The 12,859-nt window shown below is 45.7% G+C and overlaps 1 protein-coding gene across 2 annotated transcripts in view; it reads left to right on the top strand.

Annotated features, from left to right (window-relative positions):
* The first annotated feature begins 3,150 nt into the window (after positions 1–3,150).
* Positions 3,151–12,859, top strand: part of pals2b (protein associated with LIN7 2, MAGUK p55 family member b) — a 53,275-nt gene continuing 43,566 nt past the window's right edge. Inside the window, exon 1 of one of the 2 annotated variants that reach the window (XM_079570552.1) lies at positions 3,151–3,281. The gene's annotated coding sequence lies outside the window, so the exon portion shown is untranslated. The remainder of the gene's footprint in view (positions 3,282–12,859) is intronic. The other variant, XM_079570551.1, reaches the window with a different exon arrangement.

Here is a 12,859-nt window from a genome sequence, read left to right as displayed (position 1 = left end):
AGGAAGAGGACAGTGAGGAAGAGGACAGTGATGAAGAGAACAGTGAGGAAGAGGACAGCGAGGAAGAGGAAAGCGAGGAAGAGGACAGTGAGGAAGAGGACAGTGAGGAAGAGGACAGTGAGGAAGAGGACAGTGAGGAAGAGGACAGCGAGGAAGAGGACAGCGAGGAAGAGGACAGTGAGGAGGAGGACAGCGAGGAAGAGGACGGTGAGAGGACAGTGAGGAAGAGGACAGCGAGGAAGAGGACAGTGAGGAAGAGAACAGTGAGGAAGAGGACAGTGAGGAAGAGGACAGTGATGAAGAGGACAGCGAGGAAGAGGAGAGTGATGAAGAGGACAGCGAGGAAGAGGAGAGTGAGAAAGAGGACAGCGAGGAAGAGGACAGTGAGGAAGAGGACAGCGAGGAAGAGGACAGTGAGGAAGAGGACAGCGAGGAAGAGGGCAGTGAGGAAGAGGACAGTGAGGAAGAGGACAGCGAGGAAGAGGGCAGTGAGGAAGAGGACAGCGAGGAAGAGGAGAGTGATGAAGAGGACAGCGAGGAAGAGGAGAGTGAGAAAGAGGACAGCGAGGAAGAGGACAGTGAGGAAGAGGACAGTGAGGAAGAGGACAGCGAGGAAGAGGACAGTGAGGAAGAGGACAGCGAGGAAGAGGGCAGTGAGGAAGAGGACAGTGAGGAAGAGGACAGCGAGGAAGAGGGCAGTGAGGAAGAGGACAGCAAGGAAGAGGGCAGTGAGGAAGAGGACAGTGAGGAAGAGGACAGTGAGGAAGAGGACAGTGAGGAGGAGGACAGCGAGGAAGAGGGCAGTGAGGAAGAGGACAGTGAGGAAGAGGACAGCGAGGAAGAGGGCAGTGAGGAAGAGGACAGTGAGGAAGAGGAGAGCGAGGAAGAGGACAGTGAGGAAGAGGACAGTGAGGAAGAGGACAGCGAGGAAGAGGACAGTGAGGAAGAGGACAGCGAGGAAGAGGACAGCGAGGAAGAGGACAGTGAGGGAGAGGACAGTGAGGGAGAGGACAGCGAGGAAGAGGACAGTGAGGAAGAGAACAGTGAGGAAGAGGACAGTGAGGAAGAGGAGAGCGAGGAAGAGGACAGCGAGGAAGAGGACAGTGAGGAAGAGGACAGCGAGGAAGAGGGCAGTGAGGAAGAGAACAGTGAGGAAGAGGACAGCGAGGAAGAGGACAGTGAGGAAGAGGACAGCGAGGAAGAGAATAGTGAGGAAGAGGACAGTGAGGAGGTAAAATCTCAGTTCCCTCCCATTCTTCTCTCTACATCTGTGCACAATAACTTTTATTTGTAATAAAGTAACCTCTATGTGCAATAACATCGATATGCAATAACCACCATGTGCAATGATGTATATGTGCAATAACCTTTGTATTTGCAAATGACTTTATCCGTCACCTGCACTCCCTGTGTGTTCTTCACAGTCTGTCACGAGTTCACTTCTCCACTGTCCTTAAAGAGGGGGTGTTCTGCTTTTGTCAGTCCCATAGCACCAGTCTATATCACACTACAATGATGACAAACCTTCTGCTGGTCTGTAAATGCAGTAAATTAGAATAACTGCCTTGTATAAAATGTCTCTCTCAAAATGGCTGTAGTGAATGTCTTGAAATAGGCCTCTGTCTCTTTAAGAACCTCTGAGCCTTTAGACACGCCCCCTCCACATGCTGTCTGTGGCATCAGTGGGGAGGGGGTTCTGCTGAGGAGCAGTGGTTGGTTACTCGGCTGGTGACGAAAGCTCGGAGCTAAAATGGCCGCCATCAGAGTTTTTACAGATTACTCAAAAATACGTGAATGTGCCAAGGCAACACTTCAGCCATGTTTTTAATGAGGGAGTGACATAATGACATGATGTGAAGCTTGAACAAGTCCATTTTGCATAACACCCCCCCCTTTAAGGGAGTAGTTAGTTGTCGCTTGTGCGGGTTCGATCCCCGGCTGTTCTCCTCCTGTGGACCATGTTCTCCCTGTGTCTGCGGGGGGTTCCTCCAGTTTCCCCTACCACTAAAAACATGTACACTATCAGAGAGAATGAGAGCGTCTTTGAGAGTGAATGAAAATGCCAAACAAACAGATAAATAAATCCATGTGTTCACTGTTGTATAAAGAGGTGTTTGACTCTGTAATGAGCCCTACTGTCCTGTCTTTTAAAATAACACTGACCAAACTTTCATCATTTTAAACTTTCTTTTATCATATTTTATGCTAGATTCTATGGAAGAAGTTTGGACTTTCACCAAGTCCTTTTTCATGACTCATTTTTTCATTGTTTTTATTTATTTTTACAAAAAATGTAAAAATGTACTCAGTTGAGCAAATATTTCGTCAACTGTTTGAAAACGTTAGGATTCTTAGACCTCACAGTCTCTTTTCTTTAGTAGAACAACAGCCGTGAGGAAACGACAGTTTGAGTGAGGCAGACGGGCTAACTGCGCCCTCTAGTGGCGTCCATCATCTGCACGGACTAGGTCAAGAGTGAACACGTTCTTTACAAATAATGAAGGCTTATTGTTCTTTCACACTGTGGTAGAACTACTGGAGCTACAGGACACGTGCGCCTTTACGCGTTACACCATTCATTTGACAACGGAAAAGTCCGGTAACTTTAGGATGTTTTTCCTTTTATTTGTTAAGCAGGCCTTTTTTTTTTTTTAATTATTTTTTTTTTTTAGATCTCGAAGTGATTTCCAGGGCGTAGTATATGGGCGAGACTTGGCCATTAATAGGTGTGTTGGAGATGAGCCAGACGGACGCAGTTTTACAGCCGACTGCAGACTCTCGGTGCCGGTGAGATTTCTGTCCGACTTGCCCCAGACGGAGGTGAATGACTTTATTTAGGATCAACTTTAAATGAACGCGATATCTGAACGAGACGCTGCGTGATCTTAGGCTCTCGCTGTTCTCTGCATGTGGAGGGTCGGATGGGCTTCAGACTTTTTTCTCCGCCCCCGTTGCGCGGGCTACTCTCGATCATCCAGGCGAGACACAACCGCATCTCAAACACACCTATCATATGAATGAATCTGGGACGGACTCCCACCGCCCTCCGCGGGGGTGGAGGGGGCTGTCCGGACTCGCTCGCGCACTGGTCCTCCCTTTGTGACGTACGGCTCCACGGGGCCGGTCTTTGGCTCGTGATTGGCAGGTCTCCGCGCGGCAGTCTGTTCCGGGACCGGGACTGGACCTATACCCACACGAGGAGGGGCGGGGGACTGACAGTCCGTGGATCGAGGACGCGCCACGGAACCGAGCGCAAACTCCCACACACGCGTCTCCCAGAGGTAAGCGCCACCGACAACCAGGCACTCTCCCTCCCCCCCCCCCCCCCCCCCCGCCGACACCGCGCCGCTCGCCTGCTCCTGAAGCCGCACAAAGCGACTCCTTTAGCGGGCAGTGGTTTGACAGCGGCTCGCTTTCTGTCCGTGCCACCCTCCGGAGAGACACCGGGGAGACGAGACACTTTTACGCGCAGCCGTCTCTCTCTCTCTCTCCCTCTCTCTCTCTCCCTCTCTCTCTCTCTCTCTCTCTCTCTCTCTCTCTCGCTCTCTCTCTCTCCCCCTCTCCCCCTCTCTCTCTCTCAGAATAGGAAGAGACTGTTGGCGGGTTGGTAAAAAAGACGAAAATGGCCGCACGTGTTGGGATGTTGAGATCGGTGACTTGTCTGCTGTGCTTTGGTTTGTTTGGTTTGTTCGGACAGGCGCGTGGCGGTGCTGGCCCCGTGCGTCAGAGACCGGAGAGGGACATGACTCCCGGCTCTGGAGGCGCAGGCACAATTCAGCTTGAACTAGATTAAACTTTTATGGGCGACTTAAAGGGACAGTCCTGTGATGTGGAAAAGGAGGGTCTGCATTGCACGAGTTTACTTCTTCTCTTTTCCTGCTAAATTTGTAACATTTCTATGTAGGTGGAATATTTCGGACTAAGCGTGATGGCATTATTCAGTCACTACTACATTACTGTTTGAAGCCTTAAGAGGAGAGCGCCGGAAGCAAAACAATCCCTAATTTTCAAACATGTTTTAATTATGTTTCTGCACAGATTCATTTTGGAATACATTGAAATACATTGAAATACATTACAGTACATTTTTATCACATTGGTGCGGCAACATCTCCACTTTAGGAGACTGTCCCGTCTCGGACTTAACAACGTTTTGAAGGTTTTTCCAGAGGTGTCTTTTCAAATCGAATTCCTGCCTGATTGTTTGAATTTCCTTTGTAACTAATGTGTCACAAATAATAATGTCCAATGTAAGTTTGAGGTGAAACATGAGAATGAGACGAACTGAAGATTTGAAATGAGACGCATTTGAAATGTTTTCTGTAGATTATTGACACGTAAAGTAAGTACAAGCTAGTTTTCCATTAGAAAGCATTGCACTTTAGACACGTTTTAGATAACTGTAAAGCCTGACGCCCTTTTTAAACTTTCTACAGCTGTATCCTGTGATAATGCTGCGTTCGGTTTTCAGGTAGATTTTAGAAATCTCGTATAGTAATGAGGACCTGACTTTGATTGACAGGCCGTTAGCTCTCATGCTAACGGCCTGAGTTAGCTTCTGGACCGAACTACTCGAGTGTAGAGGATCCCGCCCTATTTAGGAACATGCTCGATCGGAGCAGGGTCGGAGGAGTCTGTAAACCCACCATGGATTCCCTTTAGAACGTGGTCATTATGGTGAGGGGGGGGGGAGTCAGCAGACGCTGTGTAGTAACGTTACAGTCTATGGGCTCATGTGCCCACGGCTCTTTGTTGTCGTCGGGAGGCGTCTGCAGACCCCGCCTCAACAATTGTTAAAACCAAAAAACCAACACAGTTTTGATGTGTCTGGTTTGGAGTTTTGAGGCTGTTTGACGTCTGCAGATTTAGTTGTGGGGACGTTTGGCCTAAAACTCTGGGTATTTATGTCCACACTCAAACTCACTTCACTTTGGCAGCAGGTTTTAGAAACCTTCATTTTTAGGGACAGACATATGCAGTTTGAGGCCAAATTGTAGGAACATATCTACGTTTTGTGAGACACCCTGCAAGGCCTCCGTGTTCCAGTTTTTGAGTCAGACATTTTAATGACCGAGAAACAAACCTAAAGAATTTAAGGGAGAAAGCTGACAAAATATGGCCCTAATTTATAATCTACTAAATTCCAACTTCCGAGTAGTCTTCTGCCAAAGCAGCAGATGAGCGTCTAAACTCGTCTCAATCACAGAGGAAAGATGTAACAAAGTTTGCTCTGAATGATATCTGGAGGAACTGCTGTCAGTGGAACATTGACGTTTCTGTGGAAGAGTTCTTAAAACCCTTCTGGTTTGTAATGGCTTGCCCCTACACCAAAAGCATCAACTCTTGGTCTCTAAAGATATCTTTTTTTTTTTGGTATCTGCTTTCGATACCCTTTTTTTTCTATACCAGAGGTACCTACACTTCTTTTCCCAATACCATACTGGCCTCGTGTAACGGTACCCAGCCCTCATAATGACTAACTGTTGACAGGCACACTTCTTTTAACCTGTTCACTCAATTCTAATGTGATTTGGCTGTAAAGTGTGGCTCGGGGCCAGCCAGACACTGCTATAGATTTCCATTCTGGGCGTCCTCACAGAATAATGTCCTGCCAATAATGTCCTGAGAATCATGTCCTAACGAATTCATGCCAGTTAGCATTTAGGAGAGCACTCCATCCAGCAGAGCTCCTCGGGCTACACACAGCAGAGAGCGGTGAACCCAGGCTTGTTTATTCCGCTGTTTTATCAGTGAAAGGCTGAAGCCGCTGTTTGTTTTGGACACAGAAAACCCTGATAGTGAGGTGCTGGTCTTCCTGTACCACCCTCAAATCCATCAGGTGGGAAAGGTCATTCCACATCCAATCAACAAACGTGTTCTTCTCAACCATCTCAGATTAGTTTCAAACTCAAAAAAAGACTGTGTGTTTGTGAAATGATGAGCCTTTCTCTTCATGCAGAGGAGGACTAGGGCTGAGCTGCAGGGACAGGCCTGATCCACATCAGGACAAGGTTTGTGTGGTCATACCGCCTTTGCTCTGCCTGAGCCCGTCAGACCTTGGAAGCTAAGCAGGGAAGGGCCTGGTCGGTACTTGGATGGGAGACCGTTTGGGAACACCAGGAAGCCTAGCGAATGTAGGGGTGACCGTGGCGCAGATGATAGGTCCCTCTTCCTGAAAGTGCACACTGTCGTTGTGTCCTTGGGCAAGACACTTCACATCTGCGTACACTGGTGTATGAATGAGATGGGTGTGTATGAATGGGTGAGTGGATCCTTGCTGTAAAGCGCTTTGAGTGCCTAATGTAGGTGGGAAAGCGCTATATAAGTTGAGACCATTTACCATTTAGTGAGTGAGTGGTGGTGGTCGGATGGGCCAATAGCGCAGACTGGTTGCCTCGCTTCCTTCAGTCTACCCCAGGGCAGCTGTGGCTACAATAGTAGCTTACCACCACCGAGTATGGTGAACGAATAGTGCAATGTAAAGCACGACTTTGTCTTTCATCTTTGTCTGGTCACGACTAACTTCAAGGGAATGTGCAGTCCACATTCTGTAAAGTAAGTCTACAGCAATAATAAATGGCAGCTTAGCTTCCAATATTACCAAACAGATTTTGCCTTTTTTGTCATTATGGAGCAGATGACTATGTCACAAAACGCAACTGAGTGTTTTGACCATATTGTTATTTTTTTCTGTCTTTTTATCAAACTTCAAACAGTGTACAACTGAGGACTGTGATGTTTGTAACTAGAGGAAGTTAATTCAAAGCAGGTCCAGGGTCTGAATCAGGAGCAGAGTTCTTTATTTTTCATTTTTATTTTATTTATTTATTTAATAGGGGCAGTGCATATTAAAGAACATCTGTAATTATAGTGTAAATATTGCCAGAAACAATTAAAAATACATTTATATACAATTATAGGAAGGCCTCTTATAATGCAGCCATTTTCCTTCACACAAAAATAGGAAGGAACAAACATGTGAAAAGTTAAGTTACAAATAGTTAATATCTGGTTAGAGGGATGCAGGCCTCTTAAAGTGAGCTGACAAGAAAAGACACAAAGTAACTGTCAAAGAGTGAGGAACAATCAAGCATAAAGTCATCAGGAATCCATTATTTACCAGTGCTGCCATTTTAAGCCGCTGTCACCGACCTGAAGTGTCCAGAAGTACAAGGTGTTCAGTGCTGAGAGTCATCACCAACGTGACCACTGCTGATCAAAAGACGTGAGCTCGAATGTTCGAGTCAGGAACGATCTAATACAGATGTTTCAAAGGCTGGATGGACTCGAATACTGGCCGCTCCACGTTTAGAGCTGACTTGAACATTTTGCTGAGGCCTTCATCAGAACCTGCAATCAGCGGAGAACAGTTGTTTACGGCTGAATGACGAAGATCATAACAACATAAGTGCAGCTCTGAGTTGCTTTGGCTTTGCTAGTTACAGGTTCTGGCACATTACTGTCATTATCGGCGCCAAAAGGCTTACGTTTGTTTGTTGCGTTGGCCAAGTCCAAAATATTTCAAAGTTTCTATAATTACTGGAATTAGCATTACTAAAAGCTCCATATTCTTCAGTCACTTTTTGGGCTTTCACATTCTAACAGCAGACGGGTTTTATTTTGTCATTTAATGCGTGTTTGAGCAGTCCTTTGTGTTGGTCTGTTTACTGTTTGGCCAGACTCTCAGTCACGCCGGGCTTTTCTTTGTGGAGAAGAGTTTATGAATCTCCAAATGCTCTGCTGATGTCATGAGTTGGTATCCTGTCAATATGCTCCACACTTTTTCTGATCTTTTTGGTGCTCAAAATGCCTTCTGCCAATGTATTGACCTTTGACTCTAAGCTCGTGTGAAATTCCGAAGGCTCCGTTTGGGGGGCCTGAGACTGTTATTGTCTGTGGGAGAGCACTGGAGCACCCATGGGTCCACGCCTCAGGGCAGGTCTGTGACGGGTGTTAGGCGACAGTGGAGGTTGAGCGGGTTGTCTCGTGATCGGAAGGTTGGGGGTTCGAATCCCGCCTCCCGAAGGTGTACACCAGGGGAAGGCAAGTTTGCGTCGTGGAGGGCGATTTTCATATTACCAAAAGACCCAAGGGCCGAACCTCAACATTGTAGCCTAAAGTAAAGAACTATTTTCTGCAAATGCCAATGTTTTACATCAGTGGTTCTCAGGTGGCAGGGCTTAGTTTGGGACCCACCACTACCCTCGGATGACAAGCCGAGGACCCAAATAAAACTGTAATTTGTCATATATTGTATAAAATATTGTATTTTCCACAAGTTTTTGTTGAACAAGCAGTAGATTTCCCTTTTATCAAAACAACCCAATAACATTCATTTTAACAGACACAGTTAGGGCTTCCATGCAGTTTCATGGAAAATATTGAATAAAAGTTCTCTATAGACTCGCTGAAAATGGTTCCACTTTTGGGTCCCGACCCACCAGCAGTGAATCACTGTTTAACATTATACATGACCAAGTGGGATGTTCTGACAGGACATTGAAATACTGACACTATTTCTCGCATTTTTAGACTACTTAAAGAGGTACTGTATTTCATGTCTTATTTGCACAGTAATACACTTCACCCACCTTGCTTTGGGCCTGATGAAGGTAGAAAATAAGTTGAGTCATTTACCATTTCAGCTGTCAGGACAGAGCTGAGAGCATCTGCTCCAACGGGCTCCTCTGGCTCACACTCCCCCTTCATCCAGGATGAAGGGGCCCTATTGTACATGTTTTAGTGATAGGTGAAATCAAAGCACTAAGAGCAAACCGAGGCAGACATGCTTGTTTCCTCATGTGCAGCTTAAGGCGACTGTTACTTTCCATCACAGTGGTCTCCAGGACGCTCCAGGATCAGCTGTTTGGAAGGATTTCTCTGCTGATAGAGCCTCTCAACAGAAAACCTACATCCTGGAGCGTTGTAGAGACCACTGTGATGGAAAGTAAAGGTGCCACACTGACCACTTGTACAGCCGGGTCACTACAAGGTCAAATAAACACAAATATCAACTTTTTTTCCCACATAAAAACTTGCATAATGTACCTTTAACTCTGATCATTGGGAATAATTCATTACATAAAACTTTTTTTTTTCTTTACAAAAAACAAACCAAAATGACCTTGGCAAATTTCCCCTAAAATTTGATTTAAAAAAAATAAAGCATTTTCTTCCGTGTGAACTGTTTATGATGATGTGTAGATGTCCATCTTCTGTGTGTGCAGTAATCCTCTTAGAGCACAGCCAACTGACCTACATACACATGTCTGCAGGGTCCGTCCATGGGAGGGGGAGAGGAGGGAGGGGGAGAGGCCGGGGCAGATGAGGAAGGAGGAGGGGGAGAGGAGAGGGAGGAGGGGAGGAATGGGACGGGCAGGAGGATTGACATTTGCTCCTCAGTCCGCCCATGGGTCTCTCCTTGTGGTTCTCTTTTCTCCCTCTGGGTTTTGAGTTTGTCCTTGGTATAGGAGGGTCTAAGCCTGAGGCTCTCTCAGCCTGTCAGAGCCCAGGGCAGAGGTAACACAAAGACTAAACGCTGCTTGATTTATGAAAGTTACAGTGCCTCTCGAAAGTATTCATACACCTTGGACTTTTGCACATTTTGTCATGTTTACAACCCTAAACATGAAGATTTTATTTTGACTTTTTTACTGAACGTTCGTTCACACACAAGTAACAGACAACTGTGAAGTGAAAGCTAAATGATATATGATTCCGTTATTTTTCAAAAAATAGAAAAGTGAAAAGTGGGGCTTGCATAAGTATTCATACAACATTTTCTGAGTGCATTAAATTGCCTTTAAAACATTCCTAATGACTCCATAATGTTCACACCTTGGCCTAACCATTAAATAGAGGCCACCTGTGTGTAATCTACTCTCAGTATAATTTCAGCTGTTCTTTTAGGCCCTCAGAGCTGTGGTCGGAGTGTATTGGTCACTAAACAACATCATGAAGGCCAAGGAGCATCAGAGAGGTCAGGGATAAAGCTGTGGAGAAGTTTAAAGCAGCATTAAGTTATACAAGGATTTCCCAAGAGTTAAACATCTCCTGGAGCAACTGTTCAATTCAGAAATGGAAAGAGTAAAGCACCACTGCCAACTTACCAAGACACGGCTGTTCACCTAAAATATTAGACCGAACAAGGAGAACACTGGTCAGAAATACAACCAAGTGCCCCAAGATAACTCTGGAGGAGCTGTGAAGTCCTGCCGCTGAGCTGGGGGAATCTGTACATGGGACAACTATAAGTCGTATCTACACAAATCTGGCCTTCATGGACGAGTGGAAGAAGAAAGGGGGGGCATCATGCTGTGGGGCTGCTTTTCCTCAGCGGTGACTGGGGAGACTGTAAGAATAGTTGTGAAGATGGATGGAGCCAAATACAGAGACATTTTGGAGGAAAACCTGCTGGAGTCACAAGAGAACTGAGGCTGGGGCGGAGATTCACCTTCAGCAGGACAATGACCCGAAACACAAAGCTAAATCTACAATGGAATGGTTCAATAAAAACATATTAATGTATTAGAATGGCCCAGTCAAAGTCCTGACCTAAATCCTATTGAAAATCTGAGGAAAGGTCTGAAAACTGCTGTTCACAAACGCTCTCCTTCTAATGTGACAGAGCTTGAGTTGTTTTGTAAAGAGGAATGGGCTAAAATGTCAGTCTCTACATGTGCAAATCTTGTAGAGTCAGACCCCAAAAGACTTGTGCTGTTATTGCAGTAAAAGGGGTTCCACGAAGTATTCATTCATGCTGTATGAATACTTATGCAAGTCCCACTTTTCACTTTTCTATTTTAAAAAAAATAAAAGAATCATGTATCATTTTGCTTTCACTTCACAGTTGTCTGTTACTTGTGTGTGAATGTTCAGTAAAAAATAAAATGAAAAAATCTTTATGTTAAGGGTTGTAAACATGACAAAATGTGCAGAAGTTCAAGGTGTATGAATACTTTCGAGAGGCACTGTATATTTACGTCAGAAACCTGCTGTAGAGATGTTGCGATTAGACTTGGCTCAATGCAGTGATCGGCTCATACGGCGATGATGAGCGGACGAGACCGGCCTTTTTTTACCTGCCCCAACCCGCCCTGCGTTCAAATAATTTTGTGGCCCAACCAAGTATGCGGACAACCCGCGGGGTCCACGGGTTACTTCACTAATTGGGAACATTGCTGCCCAAATTGTGAGGCAACCAGATACATTTGCCCTGATCACAGAATGATTCAATAGTTCTCATCTTTATATCAAAGGAAAATATATATATTTCCCTAAATCCCAGTGCAGGTCAGTGCAGGACATTCATGTAAATGTGGTGGTGGTTTATCTCAATAACAAATGAAAATGAAATATGTATAAAAATCCTTCATACCCTAACTCCAATGCAACAGTATTTGGACTAGAGTTATTATATTTTTCAGTGTTTCCTGAATAGAATGAAAAAAAAATAATACCAGGATTCCACATCCTCCGCCTGCTGGCTCAGCTCCACCCCGCTTCAGGCCTGCGACATCAACACCCACTGCCTCCTCTTCAGTCCGCCCTGGTCGTCTAATAAAATAATAAACAACTATTTAGCAGAGCAGACGAGCTGTAAACTCCGGTTACAGAGGGGACTGCGTTGAAGCTAGGCCAGTGGATCTTAACCTGGCTTCGGTGAGTCAGTCTCAGGGGTTCAGAGGTCAAGACACACGCCCGACTCATGTGATTCTGATGACACGCCAATTAAGAAGGGTTCGGTGAACATGAAAGAACCACTGAGAAAGACACTTCTCTTTCACTCACAAGTATTTCTCTCCACTCCTGCGTGCGTGAGAGAGACAGAAAAAAGTTCAGTGAATGAGAGCAACAGAAGCTTAATTGGGTCATGTGATTGTTTTTGTGATTACAAACTCCACAGAGGGAAATATCGATGTTATATTGTGTGAAATAGTGACATTTTCATTAAAGTAAAGTCCGCCCTGAGGGTATTTACTTCGAAAATCTGGATGTTGTTGCCGGTCTCTTTCCCGTCAGGTGCGTCTGAACTGTGGAGCTTGATCCGGCCGGCGCTCATGGGGCTGAAAATAGAGGATCCGTATTTTTATCGTGGCGAGGCGGAGAGGCGACGTAGGATGTTTATTAACGGTTAAAATAGCAACAGATTAGCAGCGGAGGTCGGGGCGGAGTGGAACGGGGCGAACGCGGAGAATGTGGAATCTGGCAGTAATACTTACTTTATAATTCTTATCTTGAATGATCCCTCGTCAAATCCTGCTGTGAGAGAGAGAGGGGGCGGGTTTGACTTTCTGCTCAAAAGCAGAGCATCTGGGACTTTGCCCGCAGCCAAGCCTCAATCTGACAAGTTCATCACTCCAATGTTATAGAAGACTCTCAAATCCTGTCTCAGTCTAAACAGACTGGTTTTCCACTGAGTCCTGCAGCACACAATAAAAGATTGCAAATGCTTGAGTCGTTCTCATGGCCCTGGTTGAGAAACACCGCTCCGTCAGTCAGACCTGGGAGGACTGAACGTGTTTATGGCTGTGTCCTTTCAGAGACCATGTGTTACTCTGATGTATCCAGCTCACTTTAACTGGGAGTCAGTGAAACATCTAGGTCACTCCTCCGACATGTTTTGCATCATTCCTTATGAAATATTTAAAGTCTCCAAACTCCACTGATCTACTACATCTCCAGACCATCTGTATCTGTATCTGTGACTGTGTATGTGACTGTGTATGTGACTGTGGCTGTGACTGTGTCTGTGACTGTCTGTGTCTGTGACTGTGTCTGTGACGGTGACGGTGTCTGTGACTGTGTCTGTGACTGTCTGTGTCTGTGACTGTGTCTGTGACTGTCTGTGTCTGTGACG

The sequence above is a fragment of the Gobius niger genome, assembly GCF_951799975.1.
Source record: "Gobius niger genome assembly, chromosome: 14".
Taxonomy (NCBI): Eukaryota; Metazoa; Chordata; class Actinopteri; order Gobiiformes; family Gobiidae; genus Gobius; species Gobius niger.
Note: the sequence above shows the minus strand (reverse complement) of the source record. Positions and strands in the feature narration are given on the sequence as shown.